The sequence below is a fragment of the Rattus norvegicus genome, chromosome 2 (assembly GCF_021556685.1).
Source record: "Rattus norvegicus strain SHRSP/BbbUtx chromosome 2, alternate assembly SHRSP_T2T, whole genome shotgun sequence".
NCBI classification, from domain to species: Eukaryota; Metazoa; Chordata; class Mammalia; order Rodentia; family Muridae; genus Rattus; species Rattus norvegicus.
In genome coordinates, this window is record NC_141535.1 from 70,478,694 (window position 1) to 70,496,391 (window position 17,698).

A 17,698-nucleotide genomic window follows, 5' to 3' on the forward strand; every position below is an offset into this window, starting at 1 on the left:
ATAAATCAAGGAATATTGACCTCGTTTGAGTTTCTAGATACTATCCCATTGCAGAACCTACAAGGATATCAGACTTCTTCTTTTGAAACCTTTTCTCTCCTGCTGCCCGTGAGAGATCCATGTGGTAGGTGAGTCCGAGGGTAAGAGCATGGATAGATTCTGCAAAGGCTCACATGACTGGCAGGTCTCACTGTACTTGTGACAGCTAATAGAGGCTCTTAAAGTAAACTGGATAAGACATAGTGATATTTCCTGTGCACTGGCAGATAGATCCGCATTTCAATCTGAAAATATTAAGTCAAATGCCAATAGATCCACATGTTTTGTGTATTATGCTGGCAGTGAGACCTTGATGAGGAGATGAAACTCAAAAGAGTTTTCCGTAAACCTTCAAAGTTGAAACAAACTGTCCAGAGGCAGTCAGTCATCAGGATTGATTGCTACTCTGTAGGATTTGTATATTTTGCCTTTGACTCTTCTGTCAATGTTTTTTAAGGCGAGTATGAATACTGACTATTGCAGGCATCACTGAAAAACTTTGGCAATGATAAAAGTGAAAGAAAAAACCCTCTACAGTGTCTCATAACTGGTAATATATAACTGACATCTTTGGACGTGATTGCTCAGGACCATACTAAATAATGTGTAAATGTCAGAAAATGCAAGTATAGTATGTCCATATGCTGTCCTTCTTGTATGTCGGAAGAGTGATTTTTACTTAAAAGATTTTATATCACAGGCAGCATTAATGCACACCTTAATTTTCTCAAGTTTCTTTTGTTTAAATTCTAGAGTTGAAAGGAAATGTACAAAAATATTTTTTCATAATATTATTTAGAAATAATTTACAATGGTTCATTCAAAATGAAAAACATTGCTTTACTTATTTCATCTTGTATGTTTATTTAGTATGGCACTAGGATTTGTCTCTAGGCTTTGCACATACTTGACAGGACTCTACTATTGAGCTATATTATCTGTCCTGTCTTTAGTTTTTTTTTTTCTTTTAGACAGAGATGTATAAAATTGTACAGGCTGACCTTGAACTCATTCTGTAGTCCTGGTAGTTTTTTGTTTTTATTATTATTAGATAATTTTTATTTACATTTCAAATGTTATCCCCTTTCCCACTTCTCGTCCATAAACTCCCTATGCCATCCTCCCTCTCCTTTCTTCTATGAGGCTGTACCCCAATCCACCCATGTACCCCTTCCTACCTCCCCACCCTGACTTTCCCCTACACTGGGGGTCCAGCCTTGGCAGGACCAAGGGCTTCTCCTCCCATTTTCATGCCCAACAAGGCCATTTTCTGCTACACATGCAGCTGGAGTCATGGGTCTGTTGATGTGTACTCTTTGGATGGTAGTTTAGTTCCTGGGAGATCTGCTTGGTTGGTATTGTTGTTCTTATGGGGTTGCAAAACTTTTCAGCTCCTTCAATCCTTTCTCTAATTGGAACCCCATTCTCAGTTCAATGGTTGGCTGCAAGCATCTGCCTCTGTATTTGTCATGTTCCCTCAGAACCTCTCAGTTTTTAATTCAGTTCTCATACTCTGGTCTCCTGAGTTTCCAGCATAGATGTTTATAGAAAAAATAAATATTCATATAATTATATTTGAGCTCTGGCTACCCAAGATTAATTTCATTCTTTCATGCATAAATTAATCCTTTCTAATAGCTCCCCACATCCTAACTTACTCCAGAATTACCTCCAAAAACAAGTGCAAATCTTCATCTAACTAATGCTGCATCATCTGTCAGCATCTGAGTTTTATTTCTTCCTGTGAACAAGCCCATCAGTTGTGTACTTGTGCAAAATGAACATGTGGTATATTTCTGAAGTACAAACATGGACCATAGTGAGATGATATTTGAGACCTTAAGGAAGAAAAGGGAACAAAAGAAGAAACAACCGTCCTGGATCATAAAACAAACTCTTCAATACTTCCAATAGACTTCTTATGTTTTTATGCTATATCCTACAGGATCACTGGGACAGAGCCCATCTTCTAGATATAATGAGATGGGGTGTTGGCTTTACCTTTGTGGTTTTGGGCAACCCTATGGTAGGATATTATTATGTAGGTTTACCTCTAGGGTCATGCTGAGTCAGGTTTAATTACCTTTGATTCTTTAAGGCTATAATTACACTGCAGACTATAGGGATCTAAGGTCACCTTAAATCCGTTACTTCTGAGTTAGAATATTTTAATTCTTATACTGTATAATTGAATTTAAAAACTCATCAAATTCTATGATTTATGCTATTGCATTTAACTGTTTTTGTGTGTTGTTTAAAACTGCCAAAGGAGACACTAGAATAATTTTTTAAAAAGTGGCACTGATAAGCAGTAAACATTGTAGCAAAGGACTTCAGAGTCTGTGACTAACTCACAATTTGATAATCAAAAAGCATTTTGTCAAATATGAACTAACAAGATAAAAATTACTACTGACAAAATATAATATCTCTTGCTGCATTTTAGTGTGTCAGTTCCATAATAAAATAATCTGTACAAGAGAAAATGAAGCCAAATCAAAGATAGGAAAATGTTCATGTGTATATTAAATTTCATAATCATGTACAAACAGCTGTTTAGAAAGCTCAACCATTATTTAGGTAACTATAAAATAAAACTTTTTCCTTGTCTCTTCTTTTATAGAGTGGCCAGAGCTTGTCAATAGAATACTTATTAATTCTGGAAAAATAATTATAAGTTGAATGAAACCAGTAATTATTTGAAACAGCCATATATATGATTATTTCATTATATCTAATGAATATATAATACTATATAATAAAGAACTATGAAATAAAATTGTTTTATTATATTCTATTAAAATTAAGAATGTTAGATTAAAAATTATACAGTCAATACAAATTTAGACATACAACAATCCCTGAATTATAACAAAGACCTTTCTGTCTTTTCCTATAAGCTTGATATAAAATAGTAGCATGTACCATTTCAGAGAGAAATTTACATCATTAAGCAAATAGCCTGTTACTTGAAAACAGTTTTGAAGGTAGTAATGAATACATAGTAGGCACTTATGTATTGCTTACTGTTCATGATCAGCTGTCTTGGAAGCATTTTTAAACTCATCTTCAAACATGTCTGCCTTCAATCACATTAATTATGTATCTCATTCAGTCCACATTGCCAGACAGCCATGATATAGTTGAGAATGGCCTTGACCTTCTTAGCTTTGTGTCTCTACCACTTGAGTTCTTGGATTAGAGACCTGCACCACCACACCCAGGTTTATGTGGTATTAAGAATGGAATCAACACTTCAGGAATTCAAGGCAAGCACTCATCCAACAACCAACCCTGGAATCTGCATTCTAATGATGTACGTGCATATGCATATACTTTCTTAACTGGCCTGGACTCACACATGCAACGCAGATATGTGTTGGTCTATATTGGTATGTACTTTATAAAATATGAGTCTCTATTATAACCCCATTACAGTGTCTTATTTATCTTTTAATGTGCTTCCATACCCCCTCAGTTACCTGAGAAGGATTATATGCTTAATAAGTAATTATGGATTCACTGCCTCATCTCACTGAACATTATCACTTTCATCTGTAATATGCAGACGTTCAATAGCACAGCTCAGGGCAGTTCTCATATATCCTCACGGCATCTTTAACTACTTCCTTCCACGAGCAAGGAAATTAAGACCAAAGGCAATAAAGTGCATGTGAACATATCATTTGAAGGGTATTGCCTTTGTCTTTTAGCTCCAGTCTCTCAAATCATTTACTGGAATAATTTACTATGTTAAAGCACAGTTGTCTTTGGAAATAAAATCATGTTACAATGCTTATAAAAGTATACATACTTTGAAAAATAAAGTTCTATATTAAAGAATATCTATTGATTTATAAGGAAAAAATTTCTTCATACAGAAATAAAGTCTCCTGAATTAAATTTGCATATCCAATCATAGTTACCTTGAGATGTTTTTTTTATCTTCTGCTGTAATTACTATGGAGACAAAGTGAATCACAAGCAGTGATATGGAATTATGAAATGATCACATTGGTAAGTTGAAAATCTCTCAAAACAACATCCTGGGAAATCTTTATACTAGTCTTTCTAATGACCAAGATTAGAACTGCAATGAAACTACAGGTTAGATTCAAGTGATAAATTCTGAGCAAGCACAACTCTCATTTATATATCCATCAAATATTTTCAGTTATTTCTAATAAAATATTGAATTATGACGAGAAAGTGTCACAGGCCATTCTATACTCGGGACACATTATCAAGTTGAAATTATTTGCACCTGCATATCAGTAGCTTGGTCAAAGAAATTAAATGTTTTTTTTTCTGGGGATTTTATTTGACATAGTTAGTGAATTTGGATAAATTAATAGGACAATTCACTGCCTCTGTAAAATAGAAGGCCAAATGTTCCTGGCTGTTTCCTAATGCCCCAAGTCAGTTATTCTTCTCCCCAGTTCACAATTTTGTCTTTTACAGTTATAATGGCTACCCCTGTTGTAAAAACAGCCAATAGAAACTTAGGTTATATCCTTTCATGTGGATGACTAACAACTCTGGGAGAGACTAAAACTTAGATGTTACTGAGTTGTGATGGAAATGCCAGTCTGAACCAATAAGGTAAAAGGAGAATGAAATTGCTAGGTGCAAAGGTAGATGTAGGGCAGTGTATAAATATGACATCACCCAGCAGAGAAGAAACAGAGAGCGATATAGGAAGGAACACATCCAAATTACTAAATAGGGCTGCTCCTCCAGTTTCCAGATTCATTCACCCCACTAATATATTTAACACTTCTAAGTTACTATCAGAAAAACTTGCATTCCACTGATGCATCATGGTGTAAAATCCTATCGTAACACAAAATTTCCCCTACGATTGGTAATAGATCGTGATTTGTTCCTATGTGTGTTAGTTTTGGGTTTTTTTTGTTTGTTTTCTTTCAACTTGAACAAGCTAAAGGAATGTGGTTGAAAAGAAAAGTTGAGCAAATGACTCTATCAGATTGGCCTGGCCACAAATCTGGGGGCAATTTTCTTGACTAATGTTTGATGTTGGTGTGCCTGGCTCATTGTGAGCAGTACCAGCCCTGGGCAAGTAGACATAGATAGTACAAAAAAAGCAGGCTGAGCCAACAACCATGGATGGAAGCTGCACTTCAATATATTTGCATTAGTTCCTGCCTCCAGGTTCCTTTCCTGAATTCCGTTCATGATTGATTGTGAGCTGTTAGATGAAGTAAGCCTTTTCCTCCCCAAATTGCTTTTGGTCGGTGCATCATCACCACAAACAGAAAACAATCTAACACAATCCATATGTAATTTTGTTATTTCGAATCTTCCAAAAAAGCAGTTTTCAAAGTATCCGATTGTTTATGTCCACTTTAATCAGCATAATGTCATTCTGTTCCAATGTTCAGAGATTTTTTTTTATTTATGGAAAGTATAGCTGCCCTATGATTAGGGTCATTCCTTAGGCATCCTCAGACATGTCACTGTTGATTCCAGTTGTTGAACTGATTCAGGACTGAAAACTGGATAATGAGTGCTATACTTCTTAGTGACAAATACAGAGTTTTTCAGTAGTGCAATTCCTGTAGGGCACAGAGTGGTGTAGGAAGCACTGCATAGATTGAATGATCAGTTAGCCAATGGGAAATATGCCCTTGCTTCAACACTACTATTTATAGAAATTATATCTTGCTCATTATGGCTCATTGCCATTGTTTGTTCTCAGCATCTTGGGATGTCACCATTCCCAGGGGTATCACTCAGCCTATTTCAGGTACAGCATCTCCAAGCTAAGAAAGAAAAGCCCCTTTAGAACCTTTTTAAATGTTTAGATGAAACACCATCTGTATAGTCAAAAGCCCAAAATAGTATTTCAGTATCTCTTTAAATGTTCGTTACATTTGTTAACTAATGGTAAGACATCTCCACCATGCTTATTCATTTAATTAATAGCATTGTCCTTTAGGTAATGCACAAAAACCTCCCTGACATATCACCTAACTAAGCAGTAGAGGAAACCTCCCACTTCCCTGCTCAGATTTGCAGAGTAATTACAAATTCTGGGAAGGACATCTGCAAAAATGGCTACATTAAAAGCTGTTTTCTGTTACCCTTTTTTAGTACAGCCTACTTTTGTTGTTATACATGGTTTATAGATCTTGACTGATACAACCCTTAAATCTGTAGCAATGTTTTCATGCTTCTTATCTTCTCAAGCTTGACTTTGCTGTTGTCTCCTTAGGGCATGTTGAATTTCATTTCTGAGATGGGTTTTTTTTTTTTCTTTTTCTCCTTGTAAGGTAAATCTGTCAGAGAAGTCGTTAATGAACTTGAAGTAAGAGGGGTGGAATAAATGGTACAGGAGGGCTGCCGTTCTCTGCTGGCAGTAAAGGATCAGACATCTGGGAGATGAGTATACGCTGAACCATCTGGATAACAACACTTTCTTGATCAAATTCCTCAGGTGCCCATAAATTACCAGAACTCTATGGGCTTTCTTTTTATTCAATCATTATGGTGAGGTTGTGTATGAAAATGACTTTGGAGGGTTGGGAGGGGAACACCCATAAGGAAGGGGAGGGGGGAGGGGGATGTTTGCCCGGAAACCGGGAAAGGGAATAACACTCGAAATGTATATAAGAAATACTCAAGTTAATAAAAAAAAAAAAAGAAAAAGAAAATGACTTTGGTATTTTGTAGCTAGCAGGCAAGGGTGTACTTAGAAATTTCATAGTTTTATGTTCCATCTACAGTTCCAAATGATACAAGATTATTTAACCCAAGGTATAAAATTCTCATAGTTTGCTTTGGGCTCTACTCAAGGCTTTTACGTCATTATGTATAGTTTTCATTTTCTTTCTTTTTAATGAGATTATATTATAATTATGTAACCCTCCCCACACCCAGCTTCCATTCTATTTCACCATTCCCTTCTGCTTTCTTCAATGGCTTCCTTTGTCATTTGTTTATTGATTTGAAACAGCCACCTGGTCCTCAAAGCCTTGTGTTCAATGAGAATTGTGTTCTCAGTTACTGTAGGCCATAACCTGATTAGCTATTTTTCGGTTTGCCAAGGAAGGATCCCATTTTTACACTTCTACTGAAATTTGGAAGAGAAAGGAAAAGCTGAATGTCTTCCAACACTGGTAATAAGCCAACATTTCTTTTAATACTTTGTGCAATTATAGATAGCAGCAGCATCTTCTGTCAAATTACATACAATATATTTGGAATTATAGATGTTTGGAGGGAGGGACACACTGTTTAGAACATGGGTACTGGGATTTAAACCCAAATTCTCTAGATTAAATTCTGGTGTCTACAAATGAGCAGCAAGAACATCTAACCACCAAGCCTTCTCTCTCCAGCTCCTAATTTGGTATTTTTTTTCCTTTTCTTTTTTTTCGGAGCTGGGGACCGAACCCAGGGCCTTGCGCTTGCTAGGCAAGCGCTCTACCACTGAGCTAAATCCCCAACCCCCTAATTTGGTATTTTAATGGTTCACGTAGGTGGGACCACATTTATGTGTGGATTTCATTACTCAAACTGCTGTAGAATCTATCCTCTGGAACTGTTCTTTTGGCATTAGAAATATAACACAAACTATCCAGTTGGCATTTGAAATATAGTTGAAATACACAAATTCAATGTATGCTAGAATAAATTGATACAAAAGAGACAAGACACAAAACATTTTAATTTCGGTTTAATACTACCTAGTTTTTCCATTATGGTTCCCTATTATTTTCTTAAACTTTCAAGTAACTTTCTTCCTGAGAAGTAGTAAAGCTTTTGTCAAATGTACCACATGGTAACTTTTCATAGCATATTTTTAAAATGTGTACTTTTCTTGCATTTATTTAATGTGTCCTAAAATATTTTTGAGAACTATTAAAAATCATAATAATTCTGTTGTAGGTATCATATTTTAAACTGTGTAGCTTCTTATTCTTTATACTCTGATAGATCTTTAAGTTCTGTTTTGTGTTTCTCTAAGTATCTTTCCCAAATCACCATAGTAATATTTTTGCCCTTTTGTGAAATAACTAATATTTGGAAACAAGTCATCAAAATTTGTCTTTGAGCAGCTCCTTTGATGACATACATATAATAAATGTAATAGTGCTAAAGAGAGGGCTCGGTTGGTAAGAGCACATGCTGCTTTTTCAGAGCATGTGAATTTGGATCTCAGTCCTCATGTCAGGTTTACAACTGCCTGTAACTCCAGCTCCAGGGGACCCAATATTCTTATTGCTCTTATGGGCATCCCCACACATGTAGCAAATACACACACACACACACACACACACACACACACACACACACACACACACACACACACGCACACACACACTAAAATTAGTCTAAAAATACAACAACAAACAGAATAAAGTTGTAGTATTTATCCTGTTTAAGAACATGTCTATCAGCTCCCCAAATGATAGGTATGGCTTGAGGTGGGGTGTTTGTGACATACATAAAGAGGGCTGGAAAGCTCATGGCAAAAAATATATACTTACATTTGTTACGAAAGGAGTAAATGTAAAATTAGGAATACTTATTACATCATTAACTTCTTAATCTATCATCTTTCTGTGGTAAGAGATTTCTATATTTTTTGTGTCAGAGTTCCTTTATAAATTATGAAAAATATTTAAAAATAGAGCATCTTGAAGATAGTTTTACTTTCATGTTTATACATTAGTAAATGTTAAAAATTTATTTTACAATGCCTAGATTGTGAATGTCTGACTGGATTTCAGATTTTGCTTTAAAAGAAATCCCAAGTTAGATATTGAATTTCTACATTGCACATTGGTATCTCCTTATCAATTTGGGTAAATACTGGGAATAAAGAAAAACATCTTACATCCAATGATAGTTGGTTTGTTAAAAATGCCAGAAATGCCATTTTATTATTGTTATTCTTAGAATAAGCTACGTGGCAATTGATGGGCAATTTCTCTTACAAAATCTGTAGCATAATTGTTCCTACGGGATATAATTGCTTCTTTGGAAACCATGTTATCCAGTTCCCCTGAACTTAGGATTTTTTTTTTATCTACTTCTTCTGCCTATCTCAAACACAGATAATTGCAGGTGCACTCTACACTAATTACTCCTGATTAAAATTTGCTACCCTTTCTGAATCAAATCTATCCAGTAGTGTGGGTGATCTTTTCTCTTTTTTCTGAGTTCTAGTTCATTGCCATGTAGAACAATCAATGCTTATGCTGGGCAGCAGACAAGGGTTTAGGGAACTTAGTGCAAAACAGTGATCTGTAGTTTTAAAGTTCCGGATAAATTGTCTTAGTAAAATTACATGGGGAAATAACACCTTTTTCTGTGAAATTATAAATGCTGGACTAGACTGACTGTGAGGTCATTTTGAACTTACAAGTTTTTCCTTTTTTTTTTGTTTTTGTTTGAATTTTTAGGAGAAGCATACAAACAGGGAAATAGGATTCTTTTTTTTTTTTTTTTTTTGTTCTTTTTTTTTCGGAGCTGGGGACCGAACCCAGGGCCTTGCGCTTCCTAGGCAAGCGCTCTATCACTGAGCTAAATCCCCAACACCGAAATAGGATTCTTTGAAAAACTTGACTCTATGTTACATTTACATACAAGTTAATTGGCAAATGCATATTCAACATTTATTTTCTTTTTTCCGGATTTACGTCAGGACTTAATTTCAGTTTTCTTTTCCTACTTAAAACCTATGTGCTTTGTTCAGAGTTGTTTTTCTGTGCTCTGTTAAATTATCTGCATGTGTTGCACTCAAAGGCAATTGTTATTCCCTTTTTCCCCTCAGGTAGTCTTTGGCAATGCCTGGAGACATTTAGTTCATGATGATCTATGGAAGGCATTGAAACTAGAAATTAGGGAACAGGAGACAGGGACACTGATAAACTTCCTATGATGCACAGCATGCCTAACCATCTGCAGCTGAAGAACACCAATTACCATGTCCAGAGTATCAGGAGTACAGCAGTTGAAATACTCACATAAATGCACTGACTCCAACTCAATGCACTTGTATCATACGGCTTCGGCAATAACCACTGATGAGTTTTGATTAAAACACTGTGACCTTCAGATAGGTGAAATGTTAAATTTAATGAAAGAAAAATAATTAGGCCTTGGTACTTCTCTCAATTCACAATTTAAAATGAAGTATATTGGTAAGATCATTGCCAGAAGAACAGTAGTGGAGGTACTCTGCAGCCCAGTGTGATTTATAGCTACACCATACGATGGACTGAGCTTTTAGATGGTTTGAAAAGCACATAGATTGACCCTAGTCCATAAGTTTAATAGAAATATGAAATTTTTCTTTTGGTCATCCTGAAATATATAAACATGGGAGTGCTTACTCAGACATTTTGGAAATAAGGTACATTTTCTCTACATCTTACCCCTCTTTGATAGAAACAAATGATTCCAGCAGGCTGAGGCTATGCTAATTGTCCTTCAGGGATTGGCGGAGCATGAATCCCTCATTAGCATATTAACGTCCTGGCCAACTGGCTCCAGGTGCAAAACCCGTGCATGCAAGTGCATGCACAGTACCTTTGTTCACCACAGGTGGGCGCCAGATCAACTCATTATCCTACGGCCCCCCTGGCAAGGGGACAAGTCTGCGCATGCTTGATAAGTCGTTTACTACCAGATGGGACTGGATGTAGGCGCCATCTTTGTTTTACCATGCAGCTCCCTACACTCTACATGGGCTTATTTAGAGAATTATTTGTTTTTAAAATAATTTATATAAAAGAAAAGGTAATGGGTGACCATAAAAATAAGGATGCATAGGGATCGCATAACCTAGTGAAAATCAGGAAAATGCCTCTAGCCCTTGAGAAACTTGGGACCCAGGGATAAGGGAGGCCAGAAGGGGTGTGTGTGGGGGAGTGTGGTGGTTTAAGGATATCCTCGAGGAGGTGGAGGGAGGAAGAATAGTTTGCAGGACTGTTTACCCAAGAGAGATTGAGTAAAGGATTAGAGATATTATTAAAGATTAAAGATAATAATAATAATGAAACAAAACAATAAAAAATTATACTTAATCACTGACAAAAAGGAATTTGGTTGGAGATGCATGAGTAGGGACTAGACTCGTCAAGTCTGAATTTTTTTTTTCTCCATCTTTATTAACTTGGGTATTTCTTATTTACATTTCAATTTTTATTCCCTTTCTCGGTTTCCAGGCCAACATCCCCCTAACCCCTCACCCTCACCTTCTATATGGGTGATCCCCTCCCCATCCTCCCCCTATTACCGCCCTCACCCCAACAATCCCGTTCACTGGGGGTTTAATCGTGGCAGGACCAAGGGCTTCCCCTTCCACTGGTGCTCTTACCAGGCTATTCATTGCTACCTATGCAGCTGGAGCCCAGGGTCAGTCCATGTATAGTCTTTGGGTAGTGGCTTAGTCCCTGGAAGCTCTGGTTGGTTGGCATTGTTGTTCATATGGGGTTTCAAGCCCCTTCAGCTCTTTCAGTCCTTTCTCTGATTCATTCAACGGGGGTCCGGTTCTCAGTTCAGTGGTTTGCTGCTGGCATTCGCCTCTGTATTTGCCATATTCTGGGTGTGTCTTTTAGGAGAGATCTACATCCAGTTCCTGTCAGCCTACACTTCTTTGCTTCATCCATCTTATCTACTTTGGTGGCTGTATATGTATGGGCCACATGTGGGGCAGGCTCTTAATGGGTGTTCCTTGAGCCTCTATACTAAACTTTGATACCTGTTCCCTCCCAAAGGTATTCTTATTCCACTTTTAAAGAAGGATTGAAGCATTTGCATTTTGGTCATCCTTTTTGAGTTTAATGCGTTCTGTGCATGTAGGGTAATTCGAGCATCTGGGCTAATATCCACTTATCAATGAGTGCATACCATGTGTGTTTTTCTGTGATTGGGTTACCTCACTCAGGATGATAAATCTGAATTTTTATGGGCAGTGTTTGCCTGATGAGGAATGAGGACTACACTTATTTATGGAATTATGGATAAGTATTTCGAATGTGGTTGGAGACTATCCTGGTTTAGTAAAGTAATACCTGTAGGTTCTCCTTCAAGATCCATGATTTCAGTATCCTTGAGGAGTTGGTTAGTTTCCCAGTACCAGACATGATTTCCCATTTCTGAACGGTTCTTAAGTCCAAATAAAGGGCTGCTTCTTACCTCCAAGATCATAGGGTTATCATGCCATGCTTCTCAATATTATGGTGTATAGACATCAAAGCTGGGTTTCATTATCTGTTTCTTACCTCCCCTGGATGAGTGCTTATCACCTTCTGGTAACATGAAAGCTGGTCTTCAGGTCATTTCCAGATCAGAGTCACTGGATCCTGTGTCTGAAGTGCATGGTATTTTCACAAAACAAAACAAAACAAAAAAGCCTTTCCTTTTAACTCTTGGTGGCAACTAAAGGGCAAATCAGTATGTTTAATGTTTTTGAGAATCTTTTGGACAACTCTTAGAAACAACTTGAAAGAGAGCTTCACATGCCTGATGTTGGGATATTTCTTAGATCAGTGTTTGGAACCTGTTGTTTGTGAACCCTTTGGGAATTGAACAACCCTTACACAGGGGTCACCTAGGACCATCACCATATTAGTTTGTTATCACTTATACTTTAGATATTAATTTATTTAAACTATGTCAGGTAAGTTAAAAATTTCTTGGTTCTTTTATAAAAGTCATATTATTGATTAAATTAGTATAATGATTCATGAGGAAGTTTGGCTACTAGTGAAAGTTTACAAATGCTGGTATCAACCATAGTCATGAGATATTTTCCTATTTATCCTTACTTTTAGAAGTAATAAGGTAAATTTATCAATTGCAGTGTTTTGCAAGGTTTCTATTAATATACAGTGTAAGGATAGATCCTTTCTTGAGAGTTTTGCAAACCCAGGCAATGATTAGAGAGGAATTTTGACTAGTTTTAATCAAAGGTGTGTATATTGCAGCTGTTCAACAACACTATCCCTGACCAATCTGTCGGTCCATAATGCACACCAACGGGCACAGTCATTAAAGTATATCCCCAGCCTTTTAATGTTATTGAGCTATACTCTTGTGAGAGTTTATTCACAAAATGCTGCTTTGAGGTTTGGTTATTTTTGGAAAAAGATAATTCTTCCTATTCTCAGGTTATTTTTTTAATTTTTGTTTTTAAAACTTCGTGCTTATGTATGGATGTATGTGGGAGGGAGTTCACGTGCCACAGGCTGCCATGAGATAAGATGACAAGTTACATGAGTTGCTGTTTTTGTTGCCATTTGTGGGTCTAGGGATTGAACCAAGGCATAGAGATAGAAACAGAATGGACATGGTAGTAAGTGTCTTAATATGTGTCCTTTATTTTTGTACTCTGAAATACACATTTAACTCAATAAATGATTTCTTCAGAAAAATGTTATACAACATGGTATTAGTCTGGGTACAGACAGCAGACAGTTTCCCAAGGGCAAGTTCTGCTATAATGTTCTACCATACAGTGTATTGGTTAGTCTATCCCTTGTGATACAGGATCACTACACACAGCTTCTGTATTAAACAATGAGTAATCATTCCCAAACTTGTTTATTAAATCTTTAAAGGGTTGCTACCCCATCCTAAGTATTAGCACTGCACCTTTTTTTTTTTAAATAGGGATGAAGGATGTGATCCAAATCACCTCAGGCTATTCTTTTATGTTTACAGTAAGTGAAGAGCTGTCTTCTTACACCCACCTTCTTTGGCTCTATGAAGATTATAATAGCAAGCCTAACAATACAGAGACTATAATGAAAACACTATCCAAAACATCCACACAGGGTAGAAAGAGAAACACAGAAAATGATTTTAGTGTATTTACTAAGAATCCTTTAAACATGAATCATTCCGCTGTAATGTTGCATGGTCCCAACAATGCTATTTGTATTTGCTCACTGCTATATTAGAAATGTAGAATACAAGTGCACTGATGTTTCTGAGTTATATTATTTCCATTTACTCTAGCTATTGTCACACAAACAATTAGGATGTGGCCATCTAGCTCTGATTCTGAAGCCACTCTGTAGAAGGTCTTAAATGTTGATTTGTACTTTATTTTCAGTTTTAAGAATTAAGTATCTTTCATAAAAGGGGGAAGAAAATAGTTTGAGATGTTTTTCTATTCATGGGTGCTAGAATATGGAAAATTAGCACATTATGATGTTCTTAAGTAGCAAAATAAGGTCATAACAGAGATTTCAAACCTCTGTAAATTTCCTTTGTTTAGGTATTTTATTTCAATTGGCATCACAATGTCATTAGCATAATTTAAAGAAGTTATATTTATTGATGACCACTAGAGATTTTATCTGTAACCTACCTGTGATTGTTATCATCTCACATTCCTTATAGAAGATATTATTTATTATAATATTAAATATAATTTGGTAATTATAGCAGTTGCTATTCACTAATATTTAACAGTATCTCAAAATTGATCTGCTCAGAAACATGGACTACTTCAATTTCTATCAGGGAGGTACCCGTGCAGAGGTCATTGTTGGCCTACGGCCACAATCAGATCTTTGCTATAAATGCTACACTTCATAAGTTTGCTCACCCAATCCTGTAAGCCAAGAATGCAATCGAGATTGGTTTTTAGCAAGAGAAAAATGGTAATTGTAATCATAGCAATACTAATCTGCACCCATGCAGAATAAAGATGATAAGCACCAGGCTAATCCACAGTAGCTCAGACGTAAATACATAAAGAACATATACCAAAGCCAAAGGCCATTGAATACTTTCTGGAAAGCTGATACTTAATTTAATTTATTTTAATATTTACTAGGAAATAAACATGTTATTTCATTTTTGAACATGTGGTTGACAAAGTACTTTATTAGCCAGCAAAAATGTAATCATGAAACCATTTTATACATTGAATATATACAATATAAAAAGTTTTAAAAGGGGTTGTTTATTTTTGAGTGAGTGTTAAGAAAAATCTGCAGTGTTGCCTGAATGCTCTCTACAAGAGGTTGAATTCTCTAGAGTTAAATTGAATTATGGAAAAGTTTTTTCCTTTTTTTTCTCCCTTCCCTTTCCTTCCCTTCCCTTCCCTTCCTCTTTCTTTCCTTCTTTCTTTCCTTCTTTCTTTCTTTCTTTCTTTCCTTCTTTCTTTCTTTCTTTCTTTCTTTCTTTCTTTCTTTCTTTCTTCCTTTCTTAAGATTTACTTATTTTATTATTTGGGTACACTGTATCTTCAGACTTACAAGAAAGAAGAGGGCATTAGGTCCCATTATAGATGGTTGTGAGCCACCATGTGGTTGCTGGGAATTGAACTCAGGACCTCTGGAAAAAGTCAGTGCTCTTAACCACTGTGCCATCTCTCCAGCCCTGGAAAAGTTCTTTTGAAGATACTGAAAAACTTAATAACAAAATGCAGATTGCTCCCTTGTTTTCCACCCTTTAGTATTATGTTCATTTTAGTTATCTTAGGCTTTTCTTGGACTTCATAGAGAATCTAAAACTGTTTACAACCAAGCTCACAAATTGATGATGTGGCCTTTGTCTTACAGCATTTGCAAATCTTTTAATTGCAATGCTGTTGCTAGCTACCATAATTCATGTAGGGAATATATATACATACACATATATTCCTCCAGTTAAAAGAAGACATATGTACTTGCCACATTTCTATATTGTAGCACTTCCCCATGACTGAATCCTGAATCCTGCCAATCCTATACAGTTGATATATAGATGACAGGCTATGCGGCTATCTGTCTCCTACAGCTCCCTTACTCAGCATCCATATGTTGCTCTCTCTCAAGTTAGAAGGACTCGGAGACATGGTGGGGTCAGGGATTTCAATGATGAAGAACCAAGTTTGAGTTTACTCCCCTGAGCCAGCTTTAAACAACAACTGGAATTTTGAGTTCTAAGACAACATTCTGGACCTTGAATCATGTTTTCATTCCCCTGGTAAGAGAAAATTTTTATTACAAAATGGAAAAGGTGTCACATATAATTTGAATGAAAACCTGTTTGTTGTTGTTTTGTTTGTTTTGTTTTGATGCAGGGTTTTATTTGGCCTAGACAGGCCTCAAACTCAAGATTTACCTTCCTCACCTTTCTAAGTAGTGGGGTCTCAGAAGTGGAACACAACTTGCTAAAAATATTGTGTTATAATTTGGAATGAGACTCAGGAGACCTGGGTCGTCTTCTTGCTCACTCTTTCTGAGACAGGGTCAAGCTAGACTTCCCACCCCCTGAACCTCTGCTTTCGCTGAAGTGATTACAGCGACACACAACCATGTCTATGTCAAGTTCTGGATTCTTCTGACTTAACTCTCTTTGCATCAACAGGATAGCTTAAAAAAAATAACCTGTCTCTTATCAAACAGGAAACATACTGCTGTAGTTAGTAGCTTTTTGGGGAGATTTAAGCTCTGTGGGAATTGGAAGTGCTAGTAACTCAGTGTGAGTATTCAAATGGGTTTGTTGTTCAGGCGCTCTGGTAGCCTAAGTGAACGGATGTCTCAGGTCTAAGCTGTGTGAGGGTAGTGGCTGTTATTATTCTACCCCATCCTGGTATGTTACAGAGCAGGAGTCAGCATTGACTTCACCACACTAATGAGTTCATGGAACTCTGTGTTCTGAAAGTGACCATGGTCAATGAATTTGTAGTTTGGCGTCCAGCCTATCTGCCACTTCTTATTGTTTCTTCCATGGAAGGAAGGGGCCATCAGTAGAGCCAAGCTGTATAATGTGAGGGCAGTTGGTCTTGATCTTCTCCCACTGCCAGGGGCGGCTGAAGTACCCCCTTGCATGCTCATTTTCATCTCCCAAGTCTGATGCGAATGCAGACACCAATACAAGAGCATATACCTAATGTGTCTCTGCATAGCTCATGGCTGCAAGGGCCCTGGACCTGTGGCCTATGACGATGGTCACACTGCAGCTCTCTTCATGAAGGGCAGCCAGATGCTCTCTCAAGCAGTAACTGAGTCAGGTATGTTTTTAGCCAAACCCTGGAAACTGGGAATCTGCTCCACACCCTTTCTCACCCAGTCATACCAGCCGTGGGTGGCCACATCCCTGCCCGCCACCATTCCAGGGAACAATCACTGCCTTGCTAGGGGACGCCATGAATGCAGATGTGGGAGACCTATGCCCAGAAGTTCTCAGACCAAGACTACCTGATATTTAATTTAAAAACGACTTTAGGGGGAGCCAGTAGAGTTGTTAAGCACCCTTGCTGATCTCAGCACCTATCTTCCATTCTTAGCATTTGTCAAGTGGCTCATAGTCCTTTGCAAATTCCACATCCAGGGTATTTAACACCCCTGGCTTCTAAGAGCATATGTATATATTTGCATCTGTGTGCGCGTGCGCACACACACACACACACACACACACACACAAGCAAATACATACACACAAACACATTCGTATACCTAAACATAATGAAAATTTATTAAATTATTCTTCTTTAAATTTCTACGTTGAAGCGCAGGAGATAAGTATTCCTCATTTGTTTTTCTCGTGTTGCTGTTTCATTCTCCTTTGTATGTGTGTCCTTGGCATTTTAACTTATGAATTCTCTATTGTTGGAGGACAGAATAATAAAGAAGAAAGAATGCACCTTAAATCCCAGGGTAGTTACTTAGGATCTATGTTATAT

General features: G+C 36.9%; 1 protein-coding gene and 1 pseudogene across 2 annotated transcripts in view; one reads left to right on the forward strand and one right to left on the reverse strand.

Annotated features, from left to right (window-relative positions):
- Nucleotides 1-17,698, forward strand: part of Cdh10 (cadherin 10) — a 222,426-nt gene that overhangs the window by 31,765 nt on the left and 172,963 nt on the right.
- Nucleotides 16,611-17,163, reverse strand: Rbbp9-ps1 (RB binding protein 9, serine hydrolase, pseudogene 1; annotated as a pseudogene).